A 17,037-nucleotide genomic window follows, 5' to 3' on the forward strand; every position below is an offset into this window, starting at 1 on the left:
ATGGGACCTATATACTCAATGCTCACTCATGGCAAGATGATAATAATAGTGTATGAAATAATATGTGTGTTATATAGTGTTATGATAACAAAAATTGATGAAAAAAGATAAACGTTGGAATAATAATTGATTAGGTTTTATTAGTCAAGACATTTATTAGTAATTCATCGCAGATGAATGAAACTTTTTGAATATCATATGTTTCAGTGCTGTCAATTTCTAAGGCAGGGTGATAAGAGCGGAAAAAAGTAAAGGTGACTATATAATAAATATATAGATAAACGTAGGAAATGTTATTGTAGAGTGTAACATATTTATGTACACACATATATGTGTAATTGTTCAGCATATACATGAGCATTTGGTTAAAATGTGTCAGGAGAGAAGGAATAGTAACAGTTTTGCAGATATGGCAAATGCATTAAGGATAGTACAGCGATTAAATGTAGTTTTATCAAGAAAGATGTATACAGGTATTAACAGAACAAACGAAGGAGAAGAGAAATACTATGATATCAGAATTTCTTTACAAGAAAATATTGTACCGAAGGACACAAGAACTAAGCATAAAAGGTAAATATGCTCTCTAGTGAAAGTAAAATATATTACTTACACATACAATCCTTAATTAGGTGGATTAGGCCTCCAGTGGTACAACTACAAACGCTAAATATAATTATAACTGTGTACTTAATTGTAGTAAAGTCCTTTGATAATATATGCAATAAATTTACTATAAAGTTAAAATAAATTATATTTGATAACTGAATTTTTGTTTTGTTGTTAAAACTCAGAGTTGATACGGAAATCATCAGCAAATGCATCTGTCGCGGTATTTTTCATTTGTGGTATATAACATATGTAAAGTAGGGAAACAATTGGTCCCATTATACTTCCTGGTGGTACACCTGCGTTAGCTTCACCTTTCCCTGATAAGCATTTGATCTTATGCAGTATAGTCTACTGAAGTATATTTAATAGAAAAGCAGCAATGTTAATACAAAGCACATATTTTCTCTAGTCGTAATTCCAATTAATGTTCCTTCTCAGATGCATTTGTTCTCTCTATTCAAATTAAAATTTGCTTGGTTAATTATTTAGCATATAATTTCTGTTCACATAAGTTTCTGCTAAATGATGTGATAGAAACAAAAATCAATACCTTTTCTTTTTTTACACCAGCAGCTCCAGTTTTTGTTTTAAATTAGTAAATTCAGATTAGTTTCTCAGAGAAGGAAGTTGTTAATTGCATCGATAAATAAACACTAAGAAAATTGCAATAGTTTTATATACACCACAATTCCTATCCTTTGTGATAAAAGTATTATTTAATATCTTCAATTAGGTCTGTTTCAATTATGTTTAACGTCTGTGTAATAAATTATATTTGGATTAATACGAAGTAATACAATTTCTTGTTTTAATAGCAACATTTTATAAACCTCAAGAGCTCTTTTAAATGTAGCCGATACTGTATATCTTGAACAAACAATACATTTACCATATGTAATAAATAAAGTGAATGTTATATAGTGCACATTACCCATTAACGTGAGATACATGTAGGAAATTTTTAAAACACGTCTTTCGCATGTAAGAGTTTAGTTTTGGAGGTCGTACATAAAAGTGATTGATTGTTGTAATAAGGTTCTTTATTGGCCTTTATATTTATAAGAAAATCAAGTGCTTATAAGAAAGCATTTTAATTTAAAGAAAGTATTTTAGAAGTGAGAAAATAAGTGTTTATATTAACAAGAAAATTCTCCATTCCATCCAGTATTTAAAGGAAATTGTTCTATTTCAATTCCACTAATAATAAAGCGTTATGGATTATGGATTAATAATGAGAAGTGGAAATGAAACCAGTTATAAAATAAAATAAAGTACGTATTAACTTGTTAATGATATAAAACAAGTGGTTGTTTGTTAAATAATGGGGTTTTCAACTGTTAGCAATCATGATTGAACTGATTTTGATCATTTACTAGAAGATATTAGAAAGCATGATTGAAAGAAAACGTTAAATCGAAGTTTATAGAACCATTATGGGTTGTGGTTAAAGAGTTGAATGAACACTGTGCAATAGAGTACGTTTTGTTGCGTGTTGGCAACACTGCTTCCGTGTATATAATGAAGTTTGAAGTTTTATTGACTATTTTTATCAATCAAAACTAGAAATAGCTAATTAGAAATAACGGTATTCTTTTAATATTGTCTACATTAATGATTTTAATAAAAATTAATTATTTGATAGTATTACAATTTACAATTACAATTTAGTTCTTTAAAAAAACAATTCAACTAAACTCTTGATCTCCTTGGCATTGAAGTGGAGATGGTAATTCTATTCGAAGATTTTAATGTATAAAGAACTTCTGATGATTCCGATATATGGCTTGGTGACATGTTCTTCTTTCAGGCTTAGAATAGGATCCTTTGGAAAACTGTGCATCTTATTGGAGCCTTCGCGTATCGGAACGAACATTTTTGTTTCATTTTTACACTTAAACCTATCATTGTTATCGTAACCTGCGCAAAAATGACCTGATAAAATAAAATGTTAGTTCCCAAAGTACCTACTACGTACAAAACACTTAAGTAGTATTTTTAATATCACAACTTCCTAACAAACAACGAAACAAAAACAAGGAAATTTAACAAAACTACAAAATCAACCTTACACACTAATTACTGTACGAACTATACAACTAAAATTAATAAACACCATGAAATATCCAATTTATAACCAAAAAAAAACTAATCTCAGGCTAAATTTCAAACTAAAGCATAGGATAAAAAGAAGATAGATCTATCAATTGCGGCTTTTATACCTCTGGCCCTCTAGTGTTTCTGAAACATATATAAACATGGTACTAAGGTAACAAGTCAATTGAAAAGTCCCCGGCCTGACACATACATGACGCTACTAGAATTAAATCCATATATTCTTTTAGTTAGTCCTAACGCTCAAAAGATGCGTGTATAAAGTTGACAGCTGTCGGATCATTAGTTTGTGAATTATTGCAATTTGAGTGAACCAACTTTTGTTATTGTGAAAAAAATTGATAAAAAGGAATTTTGCGTGTTGATAAAATATTGCTTTTTGAAGGAAAAAAATACAGTTGAAGCAAAAACTTGATGCCGAGTTTCCGGACACTGCCCCAGGAAAATCAACCATCAAGGATTGGTATGCTAAGTTTAGACGTGGTGAAATGTGAACGCAGTGAACGCCCAAAAGAGGTTGTTACCGACGAAAAAATTTTGAATTTTGAATGACTGTAAATTGAAATTGAGTGAAATAACAAACAGTCTAAAGATATCAACTGAGCGAAGTTGAAACTAAATATTTCAGAAGAAACTAAAGATATCAACGGAACGTGCATCATATCATTCACGAATATTTGGGTATGAGAAAGCTCTGTGCAAAGTGGGTGCGCGAGCTTACTTTTGACCGAAAACAACGACGAGTTGATGATTCGGAGCAGTGTTTGGAGATGATCAAGCGTAATAAAACCGAGTCTTTACGTCGATGTGTAACAATGGATGAAACATGGCTCCATCATTTCACTCCGAAGTCCAGTCGACAGTCCGAGTGGACTGCAGACGATGAACCCGCTCCAAAGCCTGGGAAAACGCAACAGTCGGCTGGCAGGGTTATGTGGCGCCTGTATTTTGGGATGCACATGGAATAGTTTTCATTGACTACCGTGAAAGAGGTAGTAGCCGCATCACTTGTTTTTGATCAAAAGTGAGCTCGCGCGGCACCCACTTTGAACAAAACTTTCCCATACCCAAATATTTGTGAATGCTATGATGCACGTTCAGTTGATATCTTTAGTTTTTTCTGAAATATTTAGTTTCAACTTCGACATTTATGCCTGAACTTTATTTTCCTATGCCAAGGTATTCTTAGAATAACCGTAGAGAGATTGTCAATGCAATGCTAACCTGTAGCCTGTACTTGATAATATATGGATTCCGGTTAATTTAATGAACGGCCGAAATTCTAGTTACTGCGTCAGCTATTAAATAATGTATTGTATATAGATACTAACCGTGCAACATTGAACATTCGTTTCGTCATTCGTTAGTAGTCTTGTTTAATTTGAATAAATCTGCTACTGAAATCTATTAGAGACTTATGGTGATATTACTCAATTTTTTCTCAATTGCTAGTAATATTGCTCAAAGAACCATCAAAGATACAAAAGAGAGTAATTGACCGAAGGACATCCTCTTACATGATAATGATCTGAAACCTGTTGCAAGGGTTTGAAAGTATACACTCTTTAACGTCTTCTGCAAAGCGGAAACCAGCCACTATAGTTTAAACATCGGTAATTTATTTGCAGAAATAAGATCATTCTCTATATTCTAAGTCTACAGTTACCATATAATATAGAAAATTATGTTTAATGTAATGTGACTGATTTAACCGTACAAGTGTGCATTAAATCAGAAGAAGATTAAGACAGAAGAAAATGAGCTTCTAACTCAGTTCAGTGGGCATTCACTGCTGTTCACTACTGACCATATATTCTCAAAATAAAAAGCAAAATTTTAATTGAACTCAAGTCTTCACCAAATGTGTTAATAAGTTCGCATCATGGTTAGGTTACGAAAAGGGTTATCTTGTATATCAAGCAGTTCCACGGACAATAATTCACAAGGTTAAGGGTAAGGGACACATATTTGATTGTATTTTTATTTTATGTTTCCTCAGCTTGATTTATGTGTTATGGCAAACAAAAATTTCAAAAATTTCGAACAATGTTTACGTGACAATACAAATAAATCTAATTTCAAATGCGTTCTTCTCGAAATTTACAAGTAGTTGAATTTTCGGATTTTCCAATTTTCATGAAATCACTGGAAAATGTAATTGTAACTTCTGATTTTATTTTCTAGTAAATTATATAGGATTAAATATATATTTAAAAATTTTATATATATATATATATATATATAATTTATATTTCAAAATATTTATCTAATATTTTTTAATAATTAATTTGAAGCTTTAATGTAAAAATTCTGTTTTAAACTATTGAAAAAAACTATTTTATTCAAAGCATTCTTCATCGATAGCTGCTACTTTTTTCCCATATTTCATGCAATTTACGGATTCCGTCTCGAAGGAACGATGTATCTTTTGGGGTGTTATTCAGACAGGTCACAACTCATGTATAGAAACAAGTCATAATCAGAAGTAGTAAAACAATACGGCGCCTAGGTTGGTGGGTGTTGAGGTACTTGAGGTAGTTAATGTTTCAAAGTACGTTTTTACAAGTTTTGCAACATGCGACCGAGCTTCGTCATGCTGAAGAATAACATTGTTGTGCTTTTGTTCGTATTCCGGCCGTCTTTCGCGCAGTGCTAAACTCAAACTCATCAATTGTAGTTAGAACCATCTCCACTGATTATTTCATTAGATTTTAGCAACTCAAAGTTAATCCCACGAAATACAGTACATTAGATTGGAGTTATGAATATACTTTTCATCATCAGTATCAGTACGATGCAAAAGACCTTTCCGAATTGGCCGTTGAGGCAACATTTCATACATGGCCAAACGCCTTTTTAATGTCTCTTGGCTTCAGTTCATACACGATTCGAATTCGATTGAAAATGACTTCTTGTATTAACCACAACAATTCTGGAGCATTATCTAGTAATGTCTTCTAATCCTCGTCTGCAAAGTTAGCTTTCTAGAAAGCTCTTTGCCTTCGGTGTCAAAATTCAAATCACTTTTAAAACCTCGAAAACAGTACTTAATATTTTGTTGAAATTAATGGAGTATTCCATGACTTTCAACTGCCTTTTTCCTCAAATTGAAGTAAAAAGGTAATTAAATCTAAAAGATCTAAAGGACCTTAATATCATTAAGGGCGGATGAAAACTGGGCATCAATGAATTTTTGATACTAAGGACCTATAAATCTATAATCAGATCCAAACCAGATTATGGCTGCTCCTTATATAATTCAAAGTCTACGGTATTTCATCACAAAGAAATATTAAAACAATTAATATACCTCCTGTGATGCACAAGCCAGTATTTTTCACATTTGAACCGCTGTGGACTATGCCCATCATCAATATGGACTCGACATTAGATTCTTCAATAATCGAAGCTTGAGTTCCTTAGTTTTTCAAATATTATTCCTTCATATTTTGTCAGAGTAACCGAATTGTGAGGTTGTTTATACGGATTACTCTATAGGAGTAGGCGCCGCAAACATCATAATTTTCAAAATAAACTCAGTAAGTCCTAAATCACATAATATTAATAGCCATGTTAAAACATGACTGAAAGCTCCCCGTGTTGTTTGATTTCCTTAAAGAAATCGCTCTGTATTTTAAAGTCTAATTTAACATATACATAGCGTTATTTTAGGATGAATTTTATCCATACAAAATTTTATTATTTACTTGTTTGTTCAGATATTTGTTTTGTCTCAATGTTTGTTGTGTAGGTTTGGTTGTTGATCTATTTAATCGTTTTTTTTAAATTATAAGCATTGTAATTGTTGTACGTCAGCTTATTGTTATGGAGTTCTTTGGAACCCGCAACTGACCGAGGGTATTTAGCCTGGATTGACGTTAATAATTCTTAGTCTGTGTTGATAGTTTCTAAGAAAAGATAAAGCGCTAGGCAGACTTCAAACTAATAATATCAATCAATCATTAAAAAAGTACAATTTCTCGCAAATGCTATTTTCTCAGTACAAATACAAACATTTTCCACGGATTGAAGACATTTTTTAGTCCCACATTGACGAAATAACACATAATGAAAAGTGACGGTTGTCAGTGAGGCTTCAATATGACGTTGTTTACAAATATGCCCCAATGGGATCAATATACAATAACATCATTTGTCGTAAATACTTCAAAATTAATTCATAGGTTTTATAGTCTATTATATCGAAGAAAGACGTGTTTTAAGAATTATCATAATTTTGTGGAAAGAACATAAAATTATATATTCCAGAGTTTCAGGGTTCTAAAACGGATTCCAAATATCATGAAACGTCATTTGTTGTAAATACTTTAAAATTAATTCATAGGTCTTAAAGTCTACTGTATCGAAGAAAGATGTGTTTTAAGAATTATCATTATTTTGTCGAAAGAACATAAAACTATATATTTCAGAGTTCCAGAGTTCTAAAACGGATTCCAAATATCATGAAACGTCCTTCGTTGTAAATACTTTAAAATTAATTCATAGGTCTTAAAGTCTACTGTATCGAAAAAAGATGTGTTTTAAGAATTATCATTATTTTGTGGAAAGAACATAAAACTATATCAAACTAAATATCATGGATTGTAATAGCGAATATACAACAAGAATATTTTCCTTTCCTTGTGTTACTTAATTGATACATATATTGGTAGTATAGTTTTATTTGAAAATCCATTCATAAAAAATATTATGCCGAACAGATATAACCTCTTAAAACAGTTTTCGTACTATGCAGAAAATGCTGGACGGTCGTAACCCACTAATACAGTTTTTCCGTTCGCAGACTCATTTCTTCGTTGCCGCCGATATCGCTGCGTGAAAAAGTAAGAGTAGGCGTAGCGAGTGGGGTTCAGTATTGACGAGGTTCGACTAACTCTCTAAACCTTAACACCTCAGTCACAATTTCGTGCCTGAATCGAACTGCAGGAACATTTGCACACATTTATTTGTCGAGTTTCTTTGAGAAATCGAATTGCTAGCGATTATTACCGTCGCGTTTATTATCTTGTCTTTTGTTTTGTTGATCGTTTACGATAGATTAGGGTGCTAGTGCGAATCGTGCCGCAGTTGTTTCGTTTGCTTCAGTTGACGACGCTGGTTTCGAATATTTGGCGCCGTTTTTTTCGGTGAGTTCAACACATTTTGTATTCTGTTTACTATTCATTCAAATGTTAGTACGTTTTGTTAAGGTTTTGTTGTTTTGTTTTGGGTGTTTTGGAATATATTAACATGCCTATTAAATGTCTCACTACATTTTAGTGAATAATTTTTTTTATTTATGAAAATAGTTGAGTTAAAATATTATAAAGACAGTTTAAATTAGACTAATGATATTTATATTTTCACTTTTAATGTTTGTTTGTCCTTGTAGTTAAACAACAATATGAAATATGAAACTGGTAATGTTATTATAGTACTATATAATAGACATTATAATTTATTTAAATATATTATGAAATACAATATGCTCATTTATAGTCACCAATACAAAATGACTAATAATAATGACAAAATTATTCTTCATATAGTTGAAAGTATATATACATGTTGTTCTCAAAGCATTAACTTATATAAAAAATATATATATTTTCAAATATCTTTTAATGAAATAAGTGTCACAGAAAATGTTTTCAGTTTATCAAAATTGTTTATTACATAATATTGTTTAGCAAATTAAAAGTGAATTACGTGTATAACTATACAAAAAAATTATGGTTCTTATCAAACTTTAATTTTAAAAAAGATTTTAATTCGAATAAAGAAGACTGCAGTGCTCATTTCGGCTGAGAAATATTACTAATACCGGCAAGATTTAAAATGTGAACTGCATACTGGCCTCTACAATGTTGTTAAACCAAAAACTTGAAATTATTTTGTTGCTGTTCGTTATTAATTAAAATACTACACCATTTATATTATGCGTACAAAAAATGCATTCGAGTGGTATTTTAAAAATAATTACCTTTATTTTATACCTTGGTTCATTGCTATGCACGGAAATCAAAATGATTAGCCTAAACCCGGCTTTTTAGCTGCAAAGCAAGTTCGTGTTCAGAAATCAACCAGTGTTATTCTTTGCTTTTAGTGTATGCAGAAATTTTGGTCTTGGATTATCTTCAAAATGACAATCAATTCAGATTATCATTGTAATATTGTAGACCAATTGGATGCAAGATACGATTTATAGAAGAAAAATATTAGTAAATTAAAATACGAATTATGGCGATACTTGCAAATTTCTCTTAAATGCCCATGATAATATTCTAATAGCTGAAAACTGTGCGATAGCCAAGTCCTTAAAACAAGTCAATTTTAGTTTATAGATATTGACAGTCTAATTACTTTAGTAAATGGGAGTAATCTTAATAATAATACTAATAAAGCTTATAATAGGTAGGTTTAAGCCGCTGAATAAACTGTAGCATCCAAATCTACATAAATATATGTTATATTAAGCGACTGTAAACCTACAAGTCGCCTCTTCTTTCCTTAAAGAAAATAAAATTTTAAGATAAATGTATGCAAAAAAGTTTTATTATTTGAAACCCTTTCAAATATTTTGACTTAATAAATAAATAACATTTTATTACAACTTAAATTTACAAATTAAATCACAAAATTTATTTTAATTTCAAGAAAAAAAGAACACGATATTATAATTGAATAATAAATACATAACTTAATCAAATTAACATGACTGCCAACAGGGCTTAATAAATTATTTAAATATTTTTAAGATCAAATGGGTAAGGTATAAATAGTATGGATTAGATCACAATTGTAAACAAAATTGAATTTTATAGTTTTCCTGTTAGGAAAATTAGTAAAATTAATATTTGCAAATAAAATCTATCCAAATTATCATTATAAAATATATAATCAAGATAGATATGGTATTTTTAATAAAAAATATTATTGAATAACATTTCATTTCAATAGGGTTTTGTCCTTATTTAAATCCAAAACTAATTTACATACAAAATTATAATCAAATGATTTAAGGATGCAATTTGATATAAAACAATTTGTAAATGTCTTACAAGAATATTTGGTTACTTTACTGATATTGAGTTTCATTAAGGGAAAATTGATTTGTTAAATAATACTGATCAACACGTAATATGAATATTTTAGCAGTGATCATATTTAAGAATAATCTAAAGCGATAAATAAATAAAGCAAATTTATGATATATAATACAGATTACAAAAATCCAGAAATGTACAAATAATATAAATTTGTTTTATCTAAAAATTACAAGTAATTTTTAATGTCTGCAAGAAAATAGGAAACTTGTGAAGTGTTATTAGAAAAAATGTAACAAAAGTGGCAGCTACAGAATTTAAATTGGGTTTGAACCTGCACTCTAGGGTGGTTTTGTCTATTTGGATATTTTGTGTTGCTTTCTTTTATTCTTTTATATTTCTTATTAAGTTTTTTATTACGTTAGTGGGTGGGCAGAATTGCATATTAGTTGAAATTTCACCAACTTTATTTAGTCTAATACACATAGACTTAGGAATATCCGCCGCGGAGAGAAATATCGATATATCGATATCGATATTTTAAATAATATAGATATATCGGAGAATAAAACAAATCGATTTTTTGCAACAGCTAGGAAAAATATCGATGTTATAAAAAAACAATAGAAATATATTGATATACTGACTTGGATATATATGGCTATTATATAAGTATTTTAAAAACTACCGACATATTCAATGGTTTAGGTACCTAATAAAAATATCAATATTTTTTTATGTATATAGGATGTATTGATATTTTTTCAGCATCACTACATATACTTACTTTCAACGCATAACTTATTTTCAATTTTCATAATTCCAATTAAGATGAGATGCAGCAAATTTTAACAGTACTTATTAGGTCTCTTGAAATTATATAATTGTTTGTCAATATAAGTAGTTATTTTACTAAATTTTTGATATTTCGGTGCTACAATTCAATATATTGGAAATATATGTTGAAATAACATCTTTATAAGACGTAAAAAAACATCATTTGAACTGTTTAATGCAATATATCTTCTATTTATGATAAGAATGCAAATTGTTTATTCGTCTATTGTATAAACCATGGGAAAACAACAATAAATAATAATTTGTTTATTTCAATTATAATATTTTGTAAAAATTAAAAATGTCTCCAGATATACGTGATATTTGTGCTATTTTTAATACCATTATCGGTTCATTGTTTAATACAGCTGAATATAATGAGGTATTGAATTTACGCTGCGTTTTTGTTAAATATAGTTAAATAAATAATTAAATAAGGTTATTTCGATGAAATTTATTTCTGGTCATTTTTAACACTTATAATGTACAGAATTAGAAATTAGTAACTAAATAATCAGTTACTGGCTAATGGCTGATTGTATAATTTATTTTAATTGCTCTGACGGTTAATAACTTAGCCACGACAGAACAAAAGTATTTAAAGAAATTGTTGACATTTTAAATAAATCGTAATAATTAATTTAAATAAATATTTATAATAATTTTGTGGTTTATATAACTGGTATATACATATCTGTTTGTGATTGTAATTATAAATATCCTTATAGAAAATACTGGAAATTATGACAAGACCGGGTGTCTCCTGAGATGGTCTCTAAATAGGTCACCGGCTTGGTGGTTTGGAGCCCACGTTAAACAGTAGGCCCTGTCCAGATAAATCCTCGTTGGTAAAAAGGAGACTTTAAAATATATCATAAAAATGTATAATAAATTGTAATAATATAAAAATAACCGAGGAGAAAGGAATATTCAGAAAATTATAAGTCTGATCAACAATGACGGAAGTTGTTAAACCAGTTGTACAGTCTTTCAAGAGTGTCCAAAATTGAATTAACATGAAACTGTAAGCACTAGGCATAAGGAGTCTTAAATAACTAACAGGCCAGTAGAAAAGTCTCCGGCCTGACACATAGACGGCGCTACTAGAATTATATTCATATGCTTTTTAGTTAGCCCTAGCCTTCAAAAGATGCGTTTATAAATTTGACAGCTATCGCATTGTTTGTCGCATGAGTTTGTGAATTATAGCATTTTCAGTGAAATAACTTTTGTTACTGTGAAAAAATGGATAAAAAGGATTTTTGTGGGTTGATTGAGTATTGCTTTTTGAAGGGAAAAAATACAGTTGAAGCAAAAACTTGGCTTGATGACGATTTTTTGGACACTGCCCCAGGAAAATCAACCATCAAGGATGGTATGCTAAGTTTAGACGCGGTGAAATAAGCACCGAAGACGGTGAATGCAGTGGACGAAGAATGCTCGCTGGGAAGAAATTTTCGTCGAATGAAGAGGCGATTGCCGAAAGGACAAATCGTACTACAAAAATAGTATCGAAAAGTTGGAGGGTCGCTATAATCAGTGTATCACCCTTGAAGGGAATTATATTTAATAAAAAAAACTAATTTTGCCAAAAAATGTATTTTACTATGGTAGGCCGGGGACTTTTTAATTGACCTGTTATGTACGCAATAGTCATCATTCATTTCATCATAATAGATGTGGCTTATCGTTTACCGTTATGATCTTGAATCACAATTAAATACTAATAAGTGGCGAAAAATTGATATTTCGACTCAAAAGTCATTATTAGAAGTTAGTATATTGAAATAAGCCAAGAAGCTGTTAGTAAATAAAACAACAAATATCACATTAAATAAAAATATTTAGCAAAATATAAAAATTATAAATTATTTATATAAATATTACTAAACAATTGTGAACACTGTACGAAGACCGACAACCCAATCAAGGTCCCTCCCCGCCCATTGTTCAAACCTACAAAGACTTGAATTCATTTAAACTTTGCCGATCGAAAGTCCACACAAGAGGGGGCGCCTTTTCCAAATGTAATCATCTAGTGAATCACACTTACCACTGCCTGTCACCTTTTTCTTCCGGAAACTATAGTCATCGATAACGGAACTTTGTTAAGCTTCATTATGAATTTAAAATTATACATCTCCGCATGGCTCTCCGAACACTACAAAATAAAATGGCGAAACCCTTAAGAAATCTATTCCCGAACCTACAATCCATTTGAACAATATTTCATTCCAACAACTTCTTCAAAGGGTTCACACCACCTGAACGCTTTTTCGGTTAGTCTATTGGGATATCGTTCAGATATCGTGTCAGGACCTTATCAGTAGAACACTCTGCTGGAAAACCATGATGTTCCAGAAGAGCCTACCGAAAATACATTAATTATAGAAACGCTGCCGGCACTCACTCCAAGAGCACTTTTTTGAAGATAGATTGAAAAGAGAAATGTTGATATCAGAACCTAGCCGCTATTTTCATTAGTTCTTACCAGTTGTCAGGTGAGACGGTTTGCCCTTTGTTGATTGCAGGGGGCATTGTTGTCCGCGAATCAAAATAAAACATTTAATGGAATTTGTGATGAATGATTAATGATTAAATTACATATTTGCTTTTAAATTCCGTAGGAATTGCTGATCACCGACACAGTATGATATTTATGGAAACAAGTGATAGTCAGAGAAACCAATTTCAACTGAAAAATAATGTTAGCGGGATTATATTTCATGTTTAAGCACTGCTATGTATAATTTTATAGATTTCATTATATAGCCATAACAGGTCAATTGAAAAGCTCCCGGCTGACCAAAGGTGATACATTGATTCAAAGGTGATACACTGATAATAGCGACTCTCCAACTTTTCGATACCATTTTTGTAATACGATTTGTACTTTGTTTCAAAATAGGCATCAGTTTCGCCGATCACCCCTTAATTCGACAAAAATTCCTTCCCAGCGGGCATTCTTTTGAGATCTGAGTATAGTCACTGGGGGCCAGATCTGGAGAATACGGTGTATGAGGAAGCAATTCGAAGCGCAATTAATCGATTTTTGCCATCGTTTTCACTTACTTCTGATACAGTGCATTGTCTGGGTCAAGCAGCACTTTCATTTTCTTCAAATGCAGCCGTTTCTCAGCGATTTCGTCCTTCAAACGGTCCAATAATGCTATATAATAGTTGCTGGTGATATTTCCTTTTTCAAAGGTCAATGAAAATTATCCCATGCGCATACACAAATGCAGACGCCATAACCCCATGATTCCCACGATTTGTAGTGGGTTCATCGTGTGCAGTCCACTCGGACGACTATCGATTGGACTTCGGAGTGAAATGATGAAGCCTTGTTTCATCCATTGTCACATATCGATGTAAAAACTTGGATTTATTACGCTTGATCAGCTTCAAACACTGCTCCGAATCATTAACTTGTCGTTGTTTTAGTCAAAAGTGAACTCGCGCTTTGCTTCCACTTTACACAGAGCTTTCTCGTACCCAAATATTCGTGAATGATATGATGTACACATTTAGTTAATATCTTTATAGTGTCTAGTGTTTCATTCAATTTCAACTTACGGTCATTCAAAATCATTTTGTTGATTTTTTAAATGTTTTTTTCGGTAACAACCTCTTTTGGACGTCCGCTGCATTCACCGTCTTCGGTACTTATTTCACCAGGTCTTTTTCTGTGGTAGCGTCCAAAAACTCGACATCAAGAAAAGTTTTTGCTTCAGCTGTATTTTTTTCTTCAAAAAATAATATTTTATCAAGACGCGAAATTCCTTTTTATTAATTTTTTTTTCTCAACAAAAGTTGCTTCACTCAAAATGCTGTAATTCACAAACTAATGATCCGACAGCTGTCAAATTTATACATGCATCTTTGGAGGCTAACTAAAGGGTTAGGGCTAACTAAAAAACATATGGATTTAATTCTAGTGGCGCCATCTATGTGTTAGGTAGGGGACTTTTCAATTCACCCGTTAATATGTCCATATCGCACCAACCGCAATGTACTTATTTCCCCCATGGTTACCCGAATATATAGTTAAACTGTTATTGAAGATTATATTAAGGAGAAATTACCAAAGGTGTTATTAAATTGCACTGTTATACAGATAATAAGTACATTTTTGGTGATGAGTATTGACCAATATGTGTAAATTTCGCTCTTTATGCGCTTATCTTTAATTCCATATACGTATGCTGGTTTTTTAGTACCGTCATTGATTCGGTGATTAATATAACTAAAAATAACGGATTTCATATAATAAATACTACAAAATGGTTGATTCAAATGAATTTATTCCGATTTAATGTATAATAGTTATTTTTAACAATTACACAAATGTAGTCGTTACTGAATTGGAAAATGATAATTGATTATTTAATAATCACTTATTTTAATATAATATTAATTAAATATTTTTTAAACGAATTGATTATGTACACCGGTAATGTAACTTGATCTCTAGGTCGATTCTTTCGACATTAATCTTCATTGTTATATACTATTGGACGTTCTTCCGACCATGTGTAAATCCTTCTCCTCTTGCTTGTGGGACTTTTATTATATTTTGGCAAGTGGTGACAGTGCTGGCCATTCTGATTACGAATACTTTTGACTTTCTGTTATAAGTTTGTTGTAAATAGTATTTTTTTCTGGGAGTCATTTTTGGAATGATGATTGGTATTGAGTTGTACTTTCCATTCAATAGGTTGTCCACGACACAGAGGCTTGTTAAGAAAAGAGTGCTTCTTTATTCGACAAAATTTGTGTCCTTAAATATACTCATTGATAATGTATTGACTATAACTTCTTATCCAATAACTTCATATCTAAGATGGTCTCAGAGAATAATACACGAAATTTGCTATACATCTACTATAATCTATAATCTTCTTCATTTGTCTGGTTACGCATATCATAGAACTAAACAAGATAATTAGCAAAATAAGCTTTCGAGAGAGTTTTAATTTTGATTGCCATATTCCTCTTCTTTCATGCGAATCATTTTAGAGGAGGTTTATTTTATTTTATTGATGGTCATAAGTACTTTTGCTTAATAAGAACTTTGAATTAATTTTAGTTTGATACCATTAAAATTTGCAAATGAAGGTGATACTTTATTGCTAGTGTTACTCTATTGGAAAGTGACAATGAAGCTTCATTTAATATATATATATATATATATATATATATATATATATATATATATATATATGTATATATATATATATATATATATATATATATATGTATATATATATATATATATATATATATATATATATATATATATATATATATATATATATATATATACATCTTAAAGATTTTGAATGTAATATTAATCTAATGCCTACAAAATTATCAAGTGGATTAAACAGATTTTAATTAGTTAGTTTCTCTTAGGTTGTTATTGAAATCGTTTTTTTTTTCAATTAAGCGAGACCATTTGTATCATTAGCTTATATTTTGATGAACTAATTTGTGTAGTACTGCGAAGCTGTTTTATGAGTTAATTTTTTATTGATTACTCTTCTCTAATATTATATACCACTAAACTTTCTTTTATCCAAATTTATTACTTTCTCTTATTTATTTTCGACAGTCGCATTATATACGCTTTAAAATTGTATTTGTTTAACTAGTTATAGTAAGCTTTTATTACCCTTTCATTGTTGCGACTTATTGACAAAATGAACTGGACAAATGGTTATATTATAATATTTACACTGGAGTATTCAATAAATGTCACATATTTACATTTTTGTAGTAGTATGTAAATAATAATTAAATGACAAAAAGGAAAATTTTCTAAATCGTATAGTAGCAGCTATGAAAGATATATACATATAAAGCAATAATTCCAAGCTTCAAGTAATATTAAAAACAGAGCAGAACATATTAATATTATTGGAGAATTTTATATTATTATTATTTTATTAATAATTTATAATAATTAATTAATATTTTATATTAATGTTTTTAATTAATCTTTATCTTATAGGACTTGTAAGCAAAAATATATAAATATTTTTCAAATTCACTGGGGATTTGGAAACAGCATTTTAGTAAATGAAATGAACTGAATATATTGAATTTTTGCACTTGTGTTTTTCACATACTCTGTCATATCAGTTAGCTTGGAGACGCTGTTGGTCAATCCCTAGCGTTGGTCTGTAATCTATTATTGATAGGGATACGAGAGTTGCTCTCTGTATTTCTAGCTTAATAATAAAACAATATATATTGCTGCTTGAATGATTTTTTTGCTACGTTTTAGAATATTAGTTTAGTAAAACTAGTCAGTAGACTAGGATTTATCCAGATTGAATATTAATTTACTGTTTTAGTACTGATTGAAAATTCATTATTTAAGCTAAAGTTCACTTGCATTTTTGCAATTGGGATCTTCGATTTCTTC

The 17,037-nt window shown here is 30.3% G+C and overlaps 1 protein-coding gene across 1 annotated transcript in view; it reads left to right on the forward strand.

Moving 5' to 3' along the window:
• The first annotated feature begins 7,634 nt into the window (after positions 1 to 7,634).
• Positions 7,635 to 17,037, forward strand: part of spz3 (Spaetzle domain-containing protein 3) — a 192,822-nt gene continuing 183,419 nt past the window's right edge. The window contains exon 1 of the mRNA XM_076393867.1: positions 7,635 to 7,871. The gene's annotated coding sequence lies outside the window, so the exon portion shown is untranslated. The remainder of the gene's footprint in view (positions 7,872 to 17,037) is intronic.

This window comes from Rhynchophorus ferrugineus, unplaced genomic scaffold (genome assembly GCF_030347505.1).
Source record: "Rhynchophorus ferrugineus isolate W39M unplaced genomic scaffold, kcgeb_rfMv2 rfM1, whole genome shotgun sequence".
In the NCBI taxonomy this organism is placed as follows: Eukaryota; Metazoa; Arthropoda; class Insecta; order Coleoptera; family Curculionidae; genus Rhynchophorus; species Rhynchophorus ferrugineus.